Here is an 18,855-nt window from a genome sequence, read left to right as displayed (position 1 = left end):
TGTTAAAAGATTTATCTTTCGTGGAAAAGGGAGTGAAAATTTAACATGCATTCAAAGAATGATGCGTTTTCATTAAAAGCCCTTCAAAAATACCTCTTAATACGATTTAAAATATCTATAATATCAGCTCGACCTCTGGAAATGATTGATAGGGGTTGGGGGCAGCCGCATATTGTCACGGTGGTGCGAAATATTTATGTCTTGGCTCAAAAATGCTGTATTTTCGTTAAGGGCTCTTGGAAATACCTCAATAGTGCCTGAATTTGCATCTAAAATCAACCCTCCGTTCCTCCCTGGAATTGCCTACTAGGATGTATTTTTCTTCAATGCGTGATTCTTTTTGCTGATACTCCATTCTTTAAAAGATTTTGACGTTTTATGTTTTGTTTCTCCTGTTGATTTAACTGCTTTTTCTGTGTTTTAGTAATGTTGTAAATTTGTTTTTATTAAAAGATTTGTATGTATAAAGCCCTGTGTCTTTTTTAGATTTCTTGTTGAGGTCGTATCTACAAAATATAAGCGTTTACACAACCTAAGCATCTTGTAGTCCCCTTTCGTCTTTATTGCTAAAAATACATTAAGAGCAAGCGCAATTTCTAGAAATAGATTTTCTTCGTCTCCACGCCAATTATCGCAGGTGTACGAAACACGTCATTCTAACATGCGTGAAAAATCGGAAATCTCTTTGTGTGCAATAGGCTATTTCTAGAATATATTAACTAGAACAGAATATTGCAAATAATTCGCTGGTCCTGGCACCTGGGGCGTCATTCTATTGGACGTAAATTGATATTTCAAGCCCTAACGAGGACAAAGAACTAAAGAAAAAATGTCTTGAAAGAAAAGAAAAAAACTTGAAAGAAAGAAAACGAAACGTTTGAAAGAAAGAAAAAATGCGTTGAAAGTTTCGAGTAAAAATAAACATGTGTACACTACTGTCATTACATAAGATGTGTGTCATTACGCAACACGTATGCTGTCATTGCGCAAGGTGTGCGCCGTCATTAAGTTATTTCCGATAAATTCATGTATGATTACATCATTCTAAATAAATCTATTAAGCCACACATGATGGCGTCATCCGTATTGCACATGGTCACGGGAAGCCCGGGTGTCATTGGAATCTTGCCAGCTGTGTTTCTTCTAGTACTGAAGCAAGATTGTGTCATCTGGTCACGGAAAACAGGGTGTCATAGGAATCCATGGGCGTGTCTTCCAGGGCGTCACAGAAATCCAGGGCGACCTAGGAATCCTGCTATGGGTGTCGTAGAATGTATTACGGCCCTACTACGCATTTGTTCGACGCGAACACTCCTTGGAAGAACAAAGAAAATGAAAAAGAAAAAATAAATACGCATCCGTGATATTTCTTCTGGTGAAAAATACAAATTCTACATTTTCGGAAATGAAAGCTTAAAATATCTACAGTAGCGACACACTGTATCGGACGGTGTAATTTTCAAAGAGATTTCTTGAATTTTGGGGGGATAATTCCCGTCTTTTGAAAAATGAGACAAATTTTCCCAGGCTCATAGCTTCTGATAGCATTAAACTTAATGAATCTTATACATTTGGAATAAGCGTGAAACACCTTTGATGTATCTATTGTTATCAAACTTGGTAGAAGAACAAAAATACAAACAGTGGTATCGATCCGTGAAAATTATGGGGGGCAAAAAAGAATTTTTCAGTATACACTGGAGAGGAAAATTTACCTTTTTTTTATTTTCCCCAATGAAAATACTGAGAACAGGCAGTTTCAGATGAAAATACATCCAAAATGGTTGTTTTTCATATTCTAACGGGTGGAGCACGAAAAAATGGGGGGAAAGACGTCCCCCGGCCCCCCCCCCCCAATGTACGCCTCTGAGTACAGAAGACCACCTTTTCGCTCAGAACTATGTTTTGATCTGAAGGATGCTGACCTAGGCCAGTGGTTCTCAAACTTATTTAGACACTGTACCCATTTTTACTCACTAAACATTTAGGTACCCCTTCTTAGTTACCGGTACTAAGTAAACTATAGCTAAAATATAAATACAATTGCCAGTCTTAGAGTTAAAGTGTTGTTCTATTTTTTGTCGGCCGGCTGCGTACCCCTAAAAATGTTTGTGTACCCCAAGGGGTACGCGTACCACAGTTTGAGAACCGCTGACCTATACAAAACAAAATTTTAAGAAAAAATCGACAGCTCTTATTGGGCCCAGAGAGATGTTTTAGCCATCTCTGTCCCGTTGTCCTCTCCAGGACTGATTTCCCATAAGATTGAAAAATTTTAATTGTGGGCAAATGGCATTTCCAGGAAATGACGTTAAGCCCCAACAACCAAATCTGGAAAGGTGTTTTATAGCTCAAACCTTCAATTTCCTCCTGTTTGTGTGTAACGTTAGAAAACCAAATATAATTATAATTAGAAACTGTCTCAACTAGCAATTGCCCAAAAATAGTCTCAGAAGCTTCTAATATCTTAGAAATTGACAAGCTCTATAGTTGAAGATAAGTTGAAGATGCCAAGCTCTATAGTAGAAAACCAAATTTAATGATAATTAGAAACTGGCTCAACTGGCAATTGCCCAAAAATAGTCTCGGAAATTTCAAAATTCCCAGAGATTTCCAAGCTCTACAGATGAAGATATGTTAAAGATTGCCAAACTCTATAGTAGAAAACCAAATTCAATTATAATTAGAAGCTGGCTCAACTGGCAATTGCCCAAAAATAGTCTCAGAAATATCTAAATTCTCAGAAATTACCAAGCTCTATAATTAAAGATAAGTTGAAGATTGCCAAGTTCTATAGTAGAAAACCAAATTTAATGATAATCAGAAAAAGGTTCAACTGGCCATTGCCTAAAAACAGTCTCAAAAATTTCTAAATTCTCAAAAATTCCCAAGCTCTATAGTTGAAGCTAAGTTGAAGATTACCAAGCTCTATAGTAGAAAACCAAATTTAATTATAAATAGAAACTTGCTCAACTGGCAATTGCCCAAAAATAGTCTCAGAAATTACTAAACTCTGAGAAATTGGCAAGCTCTATAGTTGAAGATAACCAGACTCTTAACTAAACTTGCATTAATTTTTTTACAAGCTCAAGCAGGTTTCTCTTCACAGAATCCTTGACAAACCCTAGCAGTAGAACTATTTGCCCAAATTCTTTTGGACAAACCCCCGAAACTTATGTCCAAATCATAAAACGTAACAAAATGCATATAAACATATTTTTCATGCGTTTTTCAAAACTTTTTGTAACCTTTCCTCCGAAAGTAGAAAACTAAAAATTAGAATTACTTCGTAATAGTCATCCGAATAGTGTTTATCTTCTTGTTCTTTTTTAAAGTCTGCCAGCAAGGAGAATTTGGAGAAAGTAAATTGAAAACACATTCCCTGGTCGTAACTTAGGCTGTGTATCCATTCCCAAAAGTCCTATCCATTTAGTAGAAAAACTTTGCTAGTTAGTGAAAAGTCACGCTTGTAGCCTCTTACGAAGGATTTTTCTAGGACTGGGACGAGGCTGTTGACTGATCCGACGTTGCATCCCTTCAAAAAGTTTGGCTTTCTTTGACAGTCTATATATTTCATAGGCATAAGTCCGTTTAGGTAGTGGTGTTATGCCCTTTTTTGATTATTTTTTTTTCTTAGGGAGGGGGGGAGCTTAAAACTGTCTTTTGGCTGTTCCAAGACTAAATGTTCAAACTTCTTACGTATTTTCTCACATTTCAGAAGGAATCTGAAACTACCCTAATGAGCCCAGTCCCAAAGATATTTCTGAACTATTCAGTTCAGTCATAAATCACGTTAATCAGTTTTAGTATTTTTTAACGACCTGAAATGATGCCAATATTTACATTGAGACTACTGACTCTCGTATATGATTAAGGCGACTTTCACTTTAATAGCACCTTGTGCGCAAGGGTGGGGGCATATGTCTGTGTTGAGCTGGCCAAATTAGCCTTATTAGATAGAATTGCCATAATTACGGCATATCTTGTAGGTAATTGAAGATTAATTGCTTAAAAAAAGACAAATCTAATTCTTTACATTACTTTGTACTGTACTATTATTTGGTTCGTATATTTTTTTTCTAGTGTATAGGTTATGTGATACGTATTAAGGTTAGGTTTAGGTAACATGCCCTGAAAGGGGGGGGCGTTCTTTTCTTGCCCATTCAACAATAAATAAAACTATATATTAGTTACATTATTTTCAAAGTTTAACAGGTCAGGTTAACCTACCCCAAAGAACCCTAAAGCGAGGGGTATGATTTTATCTGATTTACGGAAAAAGTCATGATAATCACGGCAGATTTGGAGTATTATTGAGGGTATGCTGCTTATTAAAAAAAAATCCCAATAGAAATTTTATATTACCTAAATAGATAATTTATCTTAATTTTTTTTATAATTTTTTTTTTCATTTTAGGTTATTCTATTTTAGATTTTAGATTCCCACTGGTGGGGCATGGCAGTATTTGGGTGGATCATTGGCAGGATGTGCACCCTTCCGCTGACTACTTTAGAGCCTTAATTTACAAAAAAAAAATCATGTGAAGGACGTCAAGTTAAGTGCATTTAAAGATAAAAAAGATACATGATTGTTTTGCAATGACGTCATACATTGTATAAAAGGTGTTGTATTTGTTTCATATCCTCAAATTTTCAAGGAAGAGAAAATTTTTGGGGGCTAAGAATCGTTACAACCCCAATTTTTCTTTCAAAATTCGTTGTCCTCGCTAAGCTCCCCTTCAGTATAAACAGGGCCGTTCAAAAGAGGGGGGGCACCCGGGGCAGGCTACCCTGAACATCGTAGCTGGGGGCGCGGCGGGAAGGGGTTGACGGGGCGGAGGCCATTGCTGGGGGGACACCAGGGTCGGGGAGACACGACGGCTGAGAGGACGCTGTGGCTGGGGGGACACCATGGCTGGGAGGACACCCTGGCTGGGTGGACGCCACGCTTAGGGGGACGCTGCAGCTGGGAGAGGCAGCAGATGGGGACGCCGTGGCTGGGGAAAGGGACGTGGCGGGGGCTTCCTGGGCTTTTTTCATGTGTTTTTGAGTCGGGAGTGGGAGTTGAGGGGAACGTGGGAGGGGGCTTGTTGCCCTCCAATCTTTTGGTCACTTAAAAAAGGCACTAGAACTTTTGATTTCTAGTCGAATGAGCCCTCCCCCTATTTTCTAGGCCATTGGCTTGGTATGATGACGCCTGAGACAAAAAAAAAATAATAAATAAACACGCATCTCTGATCTTTCTTCTGGCAAAAAATACAAAATTCCACTTTTTTGTGGATATGAGCTTGAAACCTTTACAAGAGTGTTCTCTGATATGTTGAATTTGATGGTGTGATTTTCATTAAGATCCATTTATTTTTGGGGGTTATCCCCCATTTTTCAAAAACCAGGTAAATCTTCCCAGACTTGTAACTTTTGATGGGTAATATTTAACTTAAATAATTAGATAGATTTGGAATCAGTATAAAAAGTCAATTCTTTTAATGTATATACAGTTGTTGAAAACCCATATCTTAGAGTTTTGGTTACTACTGAGCCGAGTCACTCCTTACTTACAGTTTGCTAACACGAATTGTTTGATTTTAACGTGAAAATATATAAATTACACAATATATTCTACTTGTTTTCCGGAATATAGGTAGAATATTCCAGAATCTCTTCTTTTCTTTTTTTTTTTTTTATTTGTCTTAATTTCCCATTTGCTGCTCAATTTTACATGTCGGGAGAAATTTTCCAGGGGTGAATTGTTAGAGGTAAATTTTCGACGAGGGAGATTTTCCGCAGGAAGAATTTTTCAGGGAGTTTGCCTGAGGGAAATTTTCCGAACAAAATTTTCTGCGGAGTGTGGTATATTTCTGTTGGAGAAACTTTCTTGGGGAATTTTCAGGGGGGAGAATACACCGGACCCCCGATATACTATATCAGGTGGTGGGTTATAGGAGAGATATGGAAAAAAACATTGTGCCTATTTTCTAACATCACGGATCAATAAAACTTTTTATTTTAATTTTCACATCATTAAAGTTTCCTTGGCCCATCTACATATGACTTGAAAGCCGATTGGCAAATACCTATAAGTGATTTCCAAATCTCTGTTCTGAAAAACCATTTTCTTTTTGTGTTTGTGTCAATAAGGGTTCCCTGGGACTTTTAAATTTCATGCTTAAGGTTCAGCCAAATCAGAAAAAGAAATTCGCCTATTTTTAAAGTCACGTGCCCACAATCTAATTTTCTTGTGTATGTTAGGGTCCCTTTGAATCTGGAGCTTACAAATGTAAATTTCAAGCCCCTCCAAAAACTGATTTTTGTCCTTTGGGGGGGCAATATTTTTCTATTGCATTTGAGTTCCCTTGGTTCAAGGACTTGAAGTTATAAGTTTTTAGCTGATCAGAAGAAACTTTTCGAGCCCAATTTAAGAGGAAAAAGCCCCGAAGTTTTGCTTTTCTTGGCAATTTGGACTTCCCATAACCTGAACACTTTCAGATGTAGCCTAAGTTTTAAACTAATCGATTTTTCTTTGTCCTAGCTTTTTGAAACCCGGCCTAGTTTTTTTTAGCTTGGTGGTTTCCTTGGCCCAGGAGGTGACATCTTTTAGTTGTTTGCCTTATTTGGCTGTTTTTGAGAGGAACTTGTACTTTCTTTTCTTTCTTTCACGTTAGGGTCTTCTTCACCTAAGAATTTAAGGATAGAAATTTTCAGGCGGTTAATCAATCTCGGGCCCTTTTAGTGCCCCATTCCAGGGGCAAAGATACCCTCTATGTAATGCTTTACATTAGGGTCCTCTTGGCTCAGGGGCTGACGGCTGCAATTTTTGACATGGCCTGGGACAACAATTTGCCTATTTCCAGGCCCCCTAGTACTCTTTTTCTTCCCAACGAAATGTTTGGTCACTTTGGACCAGGCAGCGATTCTTGGAAGTTTGAAGCCTTCGAGAAAGTTGTTTTGAACCATTTTTGGGCCCATATTTGGGGTCTCATTTCTCAATTAAGAAGAGATTTTAAACCATTTTTGGACCCCTTTCTAACGGCCACGGGCTCAAATTTTCTTTTCAATTTTTGCTTGGTCATTGGGTTCCCATAGCCTAAGGCCCCGGGGGAATAAATTTCAAGCGAATAAAATTCAAGCCAATGGGCAGTCCATAACCTCAAGTTGAATATATATATATATATATATATATATATATATATATATATATATATATATATATATATATATATATATATATATATATATATATATATATATATATATATATATATATATATATATATATATATATATATGTATATAAACCGTTCATAAAAAATTACTTTTTGATCCTCTGTTGGGGCCTGTTCAAGAGAACCAACCTTACCTGTTTTATATTGTTTTCCTCCTGTATTAGGGCCCTCTTAGTCCAAGAGCATCGATTCTTGTTTCTCTTCTTCAATTCCGTGTCACAGATATAAGATTTAAGCTGGTTTGGAAAAAGTTTGCTGGCCCATTTTCGTGTTTCAGCAATTGGGTAGCCTGAGCCCCAAAATTGTTTTTGTTGGCAATAAAGCGGCTCTTGGCCCAATGAATTATGGATGTAAGTTTCAAGTCTGTAGGTCTATTTCTGATCTACCCCCCTCCCCCTTCCAACATATGAGGAACCTTCTGGGTCTAGAGAACAATCTGTAAAAGTTTTAAGCCATAAAAAAAAAATTTATGCATAAAAGTTATCTTCAAGCATTTGGCAAATTAAATAACTTGTGATCATATTTACATGATGCAAATATTATATTCATAAGGCATATATATTAGACCTTTCAACTATTCGGAGAGAAATGGGTATCCCAAAATTTTCAAAATTAGATATCTTAGTGGGGGTACCGGGGTCTGGGACCAAAAAAGAGCACGCGAGGGGGACTGCTAGTTCTCTAGTTTCTTTCAACTTTTAAAAGGGGCACTAGAACTTTCAGATTCCAATCAAAAGAGCCCCCTTCCAAGTTTTTACAACCTTCCCTATCATAAAAATGGGCTGGGGAAAAAAATAACAGAGGGAAGGCAAGTGGCAATGATAAGACAACGCTAGACAGTCACCTCTGACTAAGTATGTTTAAGTATGGACGCTTAAAACCTTTGTCCTTAAAGTCCAAAGAATCATTAATCAAAGCAATGACCAAAGAATCAACCCTATCCTTAATCTAAAAACTAATTATTACAGCCCTCAATTGATCATCAATATGGAAACAGTTGGGCAAGAAATAGACCAAAATCTATTCCAAGATTTCGTTGAATGACACAGTAAATTTCACTGAAAGACGGGCAAGGCCTGATTCATTTTTGATTTTAAATTCGTAGTTTTAATTGTTTCACTGCAAATTTTATTAAAACTGAAACAAACGTGTAATTGACTGAGGAAACGCCCTTACATTATCGCCTCGTATCAGGCACAAACGGCCAAAAAAACAACACGAAATCAATTGATTATTCGGAGTAAAGCTGACAGTCAATAATAAATATGAATATCGAACAATACAAAAACAAAATGATTCAACACATTGCACGAACAAATTCAACACAATGCATAACGCTTTAAGACGTACACGAGAACATTCTGTCTGGTAAAAAAGTGCAAGCAGTCTATAAATAAAATATTGATGCATCAAATAAAACTAATAACCAGCCGTGCGCTATCAAACAGGGCTCAACAAAATAAATATCACTGGAGTCCAATGTCTGCTGATAAACTGAGTGAACTTACCAGTAGACCAAAGTAAAGGCCAAACCAAGAATTTTTGCCAAGGTCTATTGCTAGGCAATCTAAAGTGAAATATTTTAAAACTGACAATTTAGTAACTCGTGCAGACAGTTTTATATCCTACAAAATCTAATTTGAAACCATAACTGCTAATATTTCGTTAAGTTAGAAAATCGCTTTGATAGTTTATGTAAACATCTCAAGATACAGGCGAGTTTCGAATCACGATATATTCTTTCATGTGTATGTTTTCCTTTTTTAGCTTCATAATGACCTCCTCCAGCCCCAAAGTATCATACTCAAAATTAATCAATACTGTACCTGTAAGTCTAAAATTGATTCAGTATATTCAATGTTATACCAACGAAAATCATTCCAAACTCTAAATACTATACTTTCAAAACTAAACATTGTTAGTGCGCCAACTACAGTGGCTCTTACCTAATCAATGATAGAAAGTGCCCTTGCTAAAAAAGAAAGACATAATATATAGTGAAAGAAGACCTCCTTTGATATTAACGGGACATATCACAAGAACTCCAAAATTGATTAAATGCTCCAAAGTTACGATATACTGCTCCTCCAAGAACATTTTTTGGAAATGCAGGTACAACACTCCAGCATATATTACCAAAGGATGCTGTTTGGGTCTAGTGAAGGATTCTTCGCTTAATACGGTAACAGAGAGCTTGCTTAAAACCTAAATCTTTTTTGACAACGTCTAATAAAGTTTAATAGCATGATTAGGGCTGACAACCCCCATGCCTTCTCAAGACCAAAAAATAATTTGCACTTTACTGAAAGCAAAATATATTTTGAATCTTTTCCCTTTTTTAACTTGAATATATCAAAAATTATTAAAACTTTAATGAATAAATATCCATATTCATTTTTTTCAGTAGAATGGAAATTATGTTCTGGCTTTCTGAGGGCAGGGGGAGTCTCAGCCCTGCTCATATTAATTTTTACTCGTTTTGAGTTCGACTTGGGTTATTTATTTTAATTTCTCTTCGTATTGGATTTGATTTATCTATTGATGGTTGATTTGTGGTAGTTGGAAGTGGTTAGTGTTTCCTTTAGACTTAAAAAAGGGAAGGGCAAAAACTTTTTCAAAATCTATGGGAATGGTCTCCTTAATTCCTGAAAACAACCATTAAACTTGGGGTTTAATGGCTAGAAGTATTCAAAAGTTGAAGTAGACGGGGCCAAGGGACCAAAATCATTCCTGATGTGCCACTTGGGGAAGGAGGAGGGCTGGAGTCTCACATACTACCATACTACTGTATCCATATTCCACAATATATAATATAAAAATAAAAAATAACCACCCTCAATGACGAATCAAGAAACATGACAAAATTAGCCTTTAACATGTTTCATAAATTTTCATCGTTAGGTTTCTATTGCTTTGACTCATTTCTGCACTGTTCATCATAAACGACTGAGTGAATGAATGACTGATCAGAACAATACTGCAAAATTCGCTTTTTTTCAAAAAACATTGCGATACATGACACTTCAATAGAACAGATGTAAAATATTTAAAGCAAAAACAAACAATAGATGACATGTCTCAAGGATTGTGTACATTACCCAACCGAGTGTTGTGTTATTATCGTTGATTAAAAACTAAGTGTTAAAGACCTTGCGATCAGAGTAGCCAGGTAAGGCACATTTTGGCACTTTTTTTAGGCGGTGCGCATTGATTATTTGAATCAGTGTATTTTTTTAGGGGAAAAATCGTTCCTTCGGTGCATTTTCACTTTAAGGCGGTGTAACTTTAGACCAAGCAACTGGCAACACTGCTTGCGATTTGTACATTGTGAATTATTATGACTTTTTCCATTCAAGATTTAAAACATAAACAATTTTAAAACATTAGGAAACACTATCATCCTTTTTCCAGGAAAATATAGTCGAAAAGCAACAAGTCATTAACTGTAGTCGACCAATCAACCTATCTTTATAAATCATAATGGACGCGCAAAAGAGATTAATAAAATATTATCAGTTTGCCCGAATCAAAGTATAATCATTTACTGAACAGTGTGTGTTTATACTTTGGGCCGAATGAGCAACCCTTCAAAAATTGCTCTGCAGATATTGAATAGCAAGAACTTTTTGACTTTCTATACCTTCAAACGATTTAGTAGATAATTAATTAAGATTTTCCGTAATTTAAGTATGTAATATCAAATGTTCGCTCAATATTCGGATTACTACCAAACTTTTAAAATTAAGCTTCAAAGTTTGTCATTTTATATTATAAAATGTTGTTCATACAAACGTTTTCTAAAAACAGTAAAACATCTGTTAAAAATTAGCTTTGAATGTAATAGTTTTTTTTTTATTTTGCCATATATGATTCCGTTTGTGGCAGTCCCATCTTCTTATGTTAAAATGTCAAAGATCCAATTCTAATGAGATTTAAAATTTCTTTGGGCAAAATTCATTTGAATGGAATTTTCTGCGTGGGGAATTTTCCAGGGAGGAAGTTTCCGAGGTGGGGGACGCCTAGACCCACTATCATTATTAGGTAGTTATGCATTTTAAATAACCCACCGCTCTAGTCTGTAAAAGGAAACCAGACAGGAAACCAGAGAAACGGGTATTTGCTAGATAAATGGATCGCAAAGCGTGATTTCTTATTGCGTTTACAATATTTATACTGTTGTCTTTTGGGATTTAGGGGGGGAGGTACCTAGATTAGGTTAGGTTATGTATATAATATATGCTGTGCTTTATCCCCCACCCCCACCCTTAATGTGCAAATATATAGCCCAAGTTTGTTTCTAAACTACTATTTTATTTTTATTTCATTAGCATTAACCAAACTTGACTTCTTTCGTGTACAACGGTGGGTTATTTATAATGCATAAGTATACATTATTTTTACTACTACTATTATAAGGCTAAGGGTGTTAAGATGAAAATTTCAGAGGTCGTCTGTTCAATATCGCAGCAATAACTAAGGGTACCGTATTACACTTGAACTTTCAGAGCATGTTGTTGGGAGTGTTGAAGTAAATCAAAATATGCTATATGCATTCAATTTTACTAAAGGGGCTTATCTAGGGTTTGTCAGAAACGGCTAAGGGTAGGGAGTTAAAACTTTCAGGGCGTGCTGAATTGGAACATGAACTAAATCAAAACACACTGGGTTCATCCAAGGCTGTTAAAAGGGTGTATCTGTGATATATCAGGAAAGATTTAGTTGACTTAAAAAAAAGGGAAAGGGATATAAGTTGATATTAGGAAAGGGATATTAGGAAAGGGATATAAGTTGAAAATCAGCTCTGGTCTTTAGAAGGCAATGGGCCAATGGTGCCTCTAGGGAAATAAAAAATAATAAAACAATGGAGTCGTATGGCCTTTACTATAGGCAACGCTACAGCGTTGCCTCTGAAAGAGATTTAATTGCGAAAGAGCAATGAAACTGGTAATTTTAAAAATATTTGTATATATTTTAACAAAGTACTACAACAATTTAAAAACCTTAAAGAATAAAACCAAAACTTTGAAGCTTAGTAGAAATCGTTGTTAGAAATCGGACTTGCGGTAATAATCAAATATCTTTGAATAGCCGCAGTATGAAAAAACATTTAATTTCGTAAAGAGCAAAAAACTAGTAATTTGAAAAATATTTATATATATTTTAACAAGAGATTGCAACAATTCAAAAACCTAGAAAAATAAACCCAAAAGTTTGAAGCTTAGTAAAAATAGTTGTTAGAAATTGGACTTTAATAATCAAATACCTTTGAAAAGACCTCAGCATGAAAAGACAACAAATTGTCTGCGGTTAGAAGACAAGCGACAATAGGAATCCATATGAAGAATCCATATATTGCAGTACATCACTGCAGAAGCCTAAAACCTACTGCGTCATTGGCACTTTACTGGAAACGAATTATATTACAAATGTTTTCTTTTGTACTTAATCTTAAAAATAAATATTAACATTATAGTGAAATTTTGAACTTAGTAGATTTCAGTAATTAATATCATTATACTTAGAATATTCAGTTTAATTTAGTAGTTCTTTTCAAGACTGTTCAAGACCAATATAGTTTTACTACAAAAAAAATTTGGATACTATCCGCTTCTTTACCTGTAAAAACCTAAAGCCTTCTGCGTCATTGGCGCTTCACTGAAAACGAATTACTCGTATATTACAAATTTATGCTTTTCCAGTTCTTACAGCATTGAAAATGAAAATAAAAATTACAGTAAAAAAAAATCTTGAACTCATGGATCTTTCAAAAATTAATATCATTGTATATCTAATATTTAATTTGATTTTGTTTATACTTTCCAAGACTGTTCGAGACTCATATAGTTTTCAGTAAGGCGCCAATGACGCAGTAGGTTTTAGGCTTCTGCAGTGAGGCGATACCCAAACTCTTGTTTGTAGTTATTTTTATTCGTTTCAAACTTGATTTGCATATTCAATTTAAGTTTCACTCGTTTTAAGATTTATTTATTTATTTACATTAATATATATTGTATGTTTGTTCGCGTGGATTGTTTATTTAATTTCTGTTCGTTTTAAGTTTCATTTATACTTTAATACCAAACTATTTTTTTCGTTTTAAGCTTGATTTTCATATTCAATCTAAGCATTACTCGCTTTAAGATCTATTTATTCATTTATATTACTACTTGTTGTATGTTTTTTTGCTCTGATTGTTTATTTAATTTCTGTTCGTTTTGGGTTTCATTTATCCTTTTATAGTAATTTCTGGTCGTTTTGAATTTGAATTTTAACAGGCATTTGTATCTGCTGAGCTTAAGTTTAAAATGGCCTTTACTTTTCTTTGAAAAACTTATTTTTCGGAAGTTTTTTTTTAATCAATTCATACCAAAGTCTATTCAAAGATATTTGATTATTACAGCAAGTCCGATTTCTAACAACTAACAATTCCAATTCAACAGTTCTAACAATTGCAATAATATTTGTATATATTTTAACTAGGGATTACAACAATTCCAAAACCTTAAAAAAGAAAACCAAAAGTTTGAAGATTAGAAGAAATCGTTGTAATAAATCAGACTTGCTGTAAATAAATAAACCGAACAGAAATTATTCTGTATATGAAAGGGGCTGTCCCCTTCTCAAAGCATCCCTCTTTACGCTAATGTTTTAATTGTTTTAAAAAATAAAGTTGTGGGACAGAATCAAACTTTAGCGTAAAGAGCGAGGCATTGAGGAGGGGACAGCCCCTTTCATACACGGAATAATTACTGTTCGTTTTATGTTTAAATGTCGTTCCTTACTTTCAGCTTAAAAAAGAAAGGTTTTTATTTAATTTCTGAATTTTTTTGAATTAATGCAGCTTTGATTTTGGCTCACCGTGCATGAATAATTAAAACGTTCGCCCCCTATTCAATACCGCGCTCTTTACGCTAAAGTTCAAATTTTGTACCAATTCTTTAAGAATGACCCCTCAATCACAAAGGCCGTTAATTAAAATAAATAGATCTTCTGAAAGTACAAAACAAAAGTTTGCGTAAAAAGCGAGGTAACGACTAGGGGGCGAACCCAATCATATACGTAATAATTTCTGTTCGTTTTAAATTTTGATGTTGGTCCTTACTTTCAGTTGAAAAAAATGTTTTCGTATTATTTAATTGCTGATTGTTTTTTTAAATAATGCTGGAAAACCCGGCGCCCCCTTAATAGCAATGTCCCTTCCCCCATGAAAACTTCCTCCATGGAAAGATCCTCCCTTGTAGCCCCCAACCCCCTCCCCCCAAGTACCAGAAAAAATCCCCCCTGAAAACTTCTGTATACTTTCCAATAACTTCCCAATAACTTCTGTAAGTTCATAACTTGCAGACCTTCCCCGGGGACTTTCGGGGATTAAGTCATCCTCAAAGACATTATTATTGTACTTTTCCACCATGCTGAACAAAATGGCTATCTCAAAATTTTGATCGGGTGACTTTGGGGGGAAAATGAGCGTGGGAGAGGGCCTAGTTGCCCTCCATTTTTCGTCACTTAAAAAGGGCACTAGAACTTTTAATTTCTGTTCAAATGAGCCCTCCCGCGATACTCTAGGACTACTGCTTCAATACTTTCACCCCTGGGAAAAAGAAAAAAACAAATGAACACTCATCCGTGATCTTTCTTCTGGCAAAAATGCAAAAATTCCAAATGTTTGCAGATAGGAGCTTGAAACTTTTAGAGTAGGGTTCTCTGATACGCTAAATCTGATGGTGTGATTTTCATAAAAGTTCTATGACGTTTAGGGGTTTTTCCCCCTTTTTCAAAAATAGGACAACTTTTCTCAGGCGCGTAACTTTTGATGGGTATAACTAAACTTGATGAAACATATATATTTGAAATTAGCATTAAAATATGATTCTTTTACTGTATCTATTGGTATCGAACCTCTGTTTTTTCAAGTCTCGGTTACTATTGAGCCGGGTCGCTCCTTACTTACAGTTCGTTACCACGAACTGATTGATAATCAAATATCTTTGAATAGACGGCAGTATGAAAAGACATTAAATTGCCGAAAGAGCCAAAATGGGCAATTGTAAAAATATTTGTATATATTTTAACAATAGATTATAGCAATTCAAAAACCTTAAAAATAAAACCAAAAGTTTGAAGCTTAGTATAAACCGTTGTTAGAAATCGGACTTGCTGTAATAATCAAATATCTTTGAAAAGGCGTCAGTATGAAAAGAGATTTAATTTGCGTAAAGAAAAAATAACTAGTAATTGCAAAAAAATTTGAATATATTTTTACAAGGGGTTGCAACAATTCAAAAACCTTAAACAATAAAACCCAGAGTTTGAAGCTTAGTAGAAATCTTTGTTAGAAAATGTACTTGCTTTAATAATCCAATATCTTTGAAAAGACATTAAATTGCGTAAAGAGCAAAAAACTGGTAATTTCAAAAATATTTGTACATATTTTAACAAGGGATTACAACAATTCAAAAACCTTGAAAAATAGAATCAAAAGTTTGAAGCTTAGTAGAAATCGTTGTTAGAAATCGGACGCGCTGTAACAATCAAACATCTTTCAATAGATTTCAGTATGAAAAGACATTTAATTGAGTAAAGAGCAAAAAACTGGTAATTGGAAAAATATTTGAATATATTTTTACAAGGGATTACAACGATTCAAAAACCTTAAACAATAAAACCAAGAGTTTGAAGCTTTGTAGAAATCTTTGTTAGAAACTGGACTTGCTTTAATAATCATATATCGTTGAAAAGACATAGCATTGAAATACATTAAATTGCGTAAAGAGCAAAATACTGGTAATTTAAAAAAATATTTGTATATATTTAACAAGGGATTACAACAATTCAAAAACCTTTAAAAATAATATCAAAAGTTTGAAGCTTAGTAGAAATCATTGTTAGAAATCGGAAGTGCTGTAATAATCAAATAATTTTGAAAGGATTCAGTGTGAAAAGACTTTTAATTGCGTAAAGAGCAAAAAACTGGTAATTGCAAAAATGTTTGTATGTATTTAGACAAGAAATTATAACAGTTTAAAAACATTAAAAGATAACACAAAACTTTGAGTCTTAGTGGATATCATCCTTAGATAGGGGATATACATTGCCAACTGATAATCTTTAGATAGCCTGCAGTTTGAACCGATAGCAAATTAGCTGCGGGTAGATGAAAAAAGACTATGAGAATCTATACATAGAAGCGTGCCGCGTGCCAAGCTTCGGGGCCCGGCGGCGGAGCCACCGGGCTCCCGGTACTATATATGTACAAGGTACTATATATACATCCCGGTTCTCGTGTATATATATATACTATATATATATATATATATATATATATATATATATATATATATATATATATATATATATATATATATATATATATATATATATATATATATATATATAAGAAATCGGACGTGAAGCTTAGTAGAAATCGTTGTTAGAAATCGGACGTGCTGTAATAATCAAATATCTTTCAAAAGACACAGTATTGAAAGACATTAAATTTCGCAAAGAGCAAAAAACTTGTAGTTGTAAAAATATTTGTATTTACTTTAACAAGAGATTACAAAAATTCAAAAACATTAAAAAAGAAAACCAAAAATTTGAAGCTTAGCAGAAATCTTTGTTAGAAATTAGACTTGCTTTAATAATCAAATATCTTTGAAAAGACTGAAGTATGAAAAGAGAACAAATTGTCTACGGTAAGAAGACAAGCGACAATGAAAATCCATATATAGAAGCCTGACAAGTGCCAAGCTCCGGGACCCGGTTGCGGAGCCACCGGGCTCCCGGTACTATATATATATATCCCGGTACTCTTGTTATATATATATATATATATATATATATATATATATATATATATATATATATATATATATATATATATATATATATATATATATATATATATATATATATATCAAACACTTCGAGGTAACAAACTGTAAGTAAGGAGCGACCCGGCTCAATGGTAACCGAAACTCTAGAAAACGGGTTTTCGATACCAATAGATACATCAAAAGAATCATATTTCAATGCTGATTTCAAATATATAACTTTCATCAAGTCTAGTCCTACCCATCAAATGTTTAGTGCCTGAGAAAATTTGGCTGATTTTCGAAAAAAGGGGGAAAGACCCTCTAAAAGTCGTAGAACCTTGATGAAAATCACACCATCAGATTCAGCGTATCAGAGAACCCTACTGTAGAGGTTTCAAGCTCCTATCTGCAAAAATGTGGAATTTTGTATATTTTTGCCAGAAGAAAGATCACGGATGCGTGTTTATTTTTTTTTTTTTCCAGGGGTGATTGTATCGACCCGGTGGTCCTAGAGTATCGTGGGAGGACTCATTGGATCGGAAATTAAAAGTTCTAGTGGCCTTTTTAAGTGACCAAAAAATGGAGGTTAACTAGGCCCCCTCCCACGCTCATTTTTTTCCCAAAGTTACCCGATCAAAATTTTGAGATAGCCATTTTGTTCAGCATGGTTGAAAATATGATAACTATGTCCTTCAGGATGACTTAATCTGCCGAAGTCCCCGGGGGGAGGGCTGAAAGTTATGAATTTTGCCCAATGTTAACATATAGTATTGGTTATTAGGAAGTATACAGACGTTTTCAGGGGGGATTTTTTCTGGTAATAGGGTTGTGGGTGGGTTGGGGGTTATGTGGGAGGATCTTTCCGTGAAGGAAGTTTTCATAGGGGAAGGGACATTGCTATGAAGGGGGCGACGGATTTCCCAGCATTATTTAAAAAAAGATCAGAAATTAAATATAAAAAACAAGTTTTCCAACGGAAAATAAGGAGTAACATCAAAACTTAAAACGAACAGAGAATATTACGTGTATGATTGGGTTCACCCCCTAGTCAGTACCTCGCTCTTTAAGCCAAATATTTTTTAGTACTTTCATAAGAGCTATTTATTCTAAATAACGGCCTTTGTGATTAAGGGGTCATTTTTGAAGAATTGAAACAAAATTCAAACTTTAGCTTCAAGAGCGAGGTATTGACTAGTAGGCGAGCCCCTAATATACGTATTAAAAATATATGAATATAGAAGTTCGTTACGTAAGTTAATTCGCAAGTTACGTATATTTATTACTAATAAAAAGTTTCGAGAAAGCCATTTAACCAAATAAAATAAAAATTAATATGCAAATTTTGTTTTAATTATTCATGTACGGTGAGCCAAAATAAAAACCTGCATCAATTCAAAAACGTTCAAAAATTAAATAAAAAAAACAAGTTTTTTTAACTGAAAGTAAGGAGCGACGTTAAAACTTAAAACGAACAGAAATTATTCCGTATATGAAATGGGCTGTCCCCTCCTCAACGCCTCGCTCTTTAATCTTAAGTTTGACTTCCTCACAACTCTTATTTTTTTTAAACAATAAAAAACTCTAGCGTAAAGAGCGAGGCGTTGAGGAGGGGACAGCCCCTTTCATATACGGAATAATTTCTGGTCGTTTTAAGTTTTAACGTCGTTCCTTATTTTCAGTTAAAAAGAAAAAACTTGTTTTTTTTATTTAATATAGCTTAAACAACGCATAATTAAAACAAAGAAAACACACAAGTGCAGAAAAACAAAGAGAAATACGAAAGGAAAATTCGTATTTAAATAATATCTAATCGTGTT

The 18,855-nt window shown here is 34.5% G+C and overlaps 1 protein-coding gene across 1 annotated transcript in view; it reads right to left on the bottom strand.

The window, feature by feature from the left end:
• LOC148944704 (uncharacterized) overlaps positions 1 to 18,855 on the bottom strand; it is a 224,531-nt gene that overhangs the window by 52,946 nt on the left and 152,730 nt on the right. The gene's annotated exons all lie outside the window — the stretch shown is intronic.

This window comes from Artemia sp. Qi Xiang Cuo, chromosome 14, assembly GCF_049724085.1.
Source record: "Artemia sp. Qi Xiang Cuo chromosome 14, ASM4972408v1, whole genome shotgun sequence".
Classification (NCBI taxonomy): Eukaryota; Metazoa; Arthropoda; class Branchiopoda; order Anostraca; family Artemiidae; genus Artemia; species Artemia sp. Qi Xiang Cuo.
This window is presented reverse-complemented; position numbering and strand designations above follow the sequence as displayed.